Raw genomic sequence first — 3,612 nt, 5'->3', positions numbered from 1 at the left:
CTGGTAAGCTCAATCTCCTGTGGCTGCAATATATGCGAAGGATCCGCGATGTACTTCCGCAACATAGATACATGGAATACATCATGGATGCGACCGAGCTCTGGAGGTAAGTCCAATCAGTATGCTACAGCCCCGACCTTCGCAATCACAGGATACAGACCTATGTAACGCGGCTTGAGCTTCCCCGTCTTTCCAAACCGCGTATGCCCTCTAATTACCTGTACTCGGAGGAATACAAAATCGCCCACCTCTACTGTAAAGTCTCTCCTTCTCTGGTCCGCATAAGACTTCTGACAATCCTGTGCGACCTTCAGATTGACCTTGATCTTGCAGATAACCTCTGTCGTCTCTTCCACAATCTCAGGTCCAAAGATACGTCGCTCTCCGATCTCCGTCCAACACAAAGGCGTCTTACAAGGCCGTCCGTATAAGGCCTCGTAAGGTGGCATACGTATGCTGGCGTGGTAGCTGTTGTTGTACGCAAACTCGCACATTGTCAGGTACCTATCCCATGGAACTCCCCATTCCAGAATGCACGCTCTCAACATATCCTCGAGCGTCTGGATGGTTCGCTCCGATTGTCCGTATGTCTGAGGATGATAAGCAGTACTCATCCTCAGCTGAGTCCCCATCGCGCTCTCAATGGCGCCCCATAGTCGCGCGGTAAACCGAGGATCACGATCTGAAATGATTTCACTCGGAACCCCATGCAAGCGAACAATCTCATCGATGTATATTTGTGCCAGCTTTTCCACTGTATACTCCTGTCGGATCGGAATGAAATGTGCGGACTTCGTTAATCGATCGACGACCACCCAAATAGCATTCTTCTTCGCTGGGGTCGTCGGTAATCCAACAACAAAATCCATCGCAATCGAGTCACACTTCCATTCCGAAATCTCCAACGGTTGTAACTTCCCACTGGGCATCTGTCGCTCCGCTTTCACCTGCTGACAGACCAAGCAATGGGCTACAAAGTCTGTGACATCTCTCTTGATGCCTGGCCATGTATACCACTGTCTCAAACCCTGATACATCTTGTTGGCTCCCGGATGTATAGCCAATCGAGACTGATGAGCCTCTCGCAAGATGTCCTGTCTCAGCTCAAGATCTGCCGGTACACGAAGTCGCTGATGGAGCCTTAAGGCATGCTCCTCATCCATCTGATACCCCTTCTCACCATATCTGCTAATCTCATCAATAATCTTCTGCAAGTCCGGATCATGACTCTGTCCCGCTATCACACGTCTCTTCAAGCTCAAATCATGATCCTCCTCAATCTCCATATGTCCTAACATAGCGGATAATTCAGCTATGTTCTCCTGCGAAGATGAGAGTACCTGAATAGCTGATAGGATCTTCTTCCAGCTCAAGGCATCTGCGACCACATTCGCCTTGCCCGGATGATATGCAATCTCCAAGTCATAATCAGCTATTAACTCAATCCATCTACGATGTCGAAGATTCAGATCCTTCTGCGATATCACATAGGTTAAGCTCTTGTGTTCGGTGTTGAGCCTAACTTTCTCTCCATATAGATAGGATCTCCAAATCTTCAACGCATGTACCACTGTTGCCAGCTCCAAATCGTGCTTCGGATAATTCTCCTCATGTTTCCTCAGCTGTCGGGATGCGTATGCAATCACATGTCCTTCCTGCATCAATACGCAACCCAAGCCTAGTCTCGACGCATCGGTATAAACCTCATAGAGAATACCTGGCCGTGGTAATGCCAGTATGGGTGCGGTCGTGAGTCGCCTCTTGAGCTCTACGAAGCTCGCTTCACACTCCGGTGTCCAATCAAACCGCATATTCTTCCCCGTCAATTTGGTCGTTGGTTTCGCCAACTTGGCGAAACCCTCGACAAATCTCTTGTAGTACCCTGCCAGTCCTAAGAAACTGCGGATTTCTGTGGCATTGGTAGACGTCCTCCACTCCATCACAGCCTCAATCTTTGCCGGATCCACTTGTACACCCTGAGCCGAAATCACATGGCCCAGAAATCCAACTTCATGCAACCAGAAAGCACACTTGCTAAACTTCGCATACAACTTCTGCTCCCTCAAGCGCTGCAATACCTTACGCAAGTGTTTCTCATGGCTGCGTCGATCCGGTGAGTAGATCAATATGAAATCAATGAAGATGATGACAAACTCATCGAGGTATTCCATAAATACACGGTTCATCAAACCAGAAAGCACACTTGCTAAACTTCGCATACAACTTCTGCTCCCTCAAGCGCTGCAATACCTTACGCAAGTGTTTCTCATGGCTGCGTCGATCCGGTGAGTAGATCAATATGAAATCAATGAAGATGATGACAAACTCATCGAGGTATTCCATAAATACACGGTTCATCAAATGCATAAATACCGCAGGAGCGTTCGTCAGTCCAAAAGGCATAACGACGAACTCAAAATGTCCATACCGTGTACGGAAAACCATCTTCTGCACATCCCCGACCTTCACACAAATCTGATGGTATCCCGAGCGCAAATCTATCTTCGAGAACCACTGTGCACCCTGCAACTGATCAAGTAACTCATCAATCCTTGGCAATGGATACCGATTCTTAATGGTTACCTGATTAAGTCCTCGATAGTCAATGCACAATCGCATGCTACCGTCCTTCTTCTTGACGAATAGCACGGGCGCTCCCCAAGGCGAAACACTCGGCTGAATGAATCCCTTCTCCATCAACTCATTCAATTGCTTCTTCAATTCTGCCATCTCTGATGGAGCCATCCGGTACGGAGTCTTAGATACCGGTTCCGTACCTGGAATCACATCAATACAGAAGTCCACCTCTCTCTCCGGTGGTAACCCTGGCAAATCCTCCGGAAAGACGTCGGGGAATTCACGAACCACAGACGTCTCATCCAACCTCACCTCAGACTCCTTGATAGCTGTCACTACCACGAGAAACGCCTCATCTCCCTTCTGAATCATTCGGCTGGCCCGGAACGCTGATATGATTGGGAAAGGATTCCGTGCTCTATCCCCCAGGAACTCAAACTTCCCTGCCGCATCTGCAAACTGAATAACTCTCCGGCGGCAGTCAATATGTGCCTGATGCACGGTCAGCCAATCCATTCCCAATATCAGATCATAACCCTGAATAGGCACTATAATCAGATCAGCTAAGAGATTCCTTCCACAGAGTATTAGAGGAATCCCACGTAACACCCCTGTCACTGGCAGAATCTCTCCCGAGGGAGTGTGTACTCTATATCTCTCAATCGTGTCCATATCCATCACATCCAACTTCTCTACCATACTCAAGCTTAGGAAGCTATGTGTAGCTCCCGTATCAAACAAAACGTGGCATGCAGTATCATGAAGATGTATGATACCTGTGATGGTAGCAGCGTCTAACTGCTCGGGGTCACCCTCGACCACAGCATCGATGGTGACTGTCTCCTGAGCAAAGTAAGTCTCGTCCCCCAGGACTTCTTCCTCTGCAGCAAGTGCATATACCCGTGGCGCTACACCCCCTCTACGTGGTGGCTGAGGGCGTGGAGGTCTGGCTCCCTGCTGGCTGGAAGCAGCTACGTCTCCGGTGCACTGGTTAGCGAAGTGGCCAGGTTGACCACAACGGTAACAAGTGTACCC

General features: G+C 49.0%; 1 pseudogene; it reads right to left on the bottom strand.

Moving 5' to 3' along the window:
- Window positions 1-116: 116 nt before the first annotated feature.
- The window catches only part of LOC109116023, a 4,779-nt pseudogene continuing 1,283 nt past the window's right edge, over window positions 117-3,612 (bottom strand).

Source organism: Tarenaya hassleriana, unplaced genomic scaffold (assembly GCF_000463585.1).
Source record: "Tarenaya hassleriana unplaced genomic scaffold, ASM46358v1 Cleome56, whole genome shotgun sequence".
Lineage (NCBI taxonomy): Eukaryota > Viridiplantae > Streptophyta > Magnoliopsida > Brassicales > Cleomaceae > Tarenaya > Tarenaya hassleriana.
The sequence above is the reverse complement of the archived record's forward strand: the minus strand, read 5'-3'. Positions and strand labels throughout refer to the sequence as shown.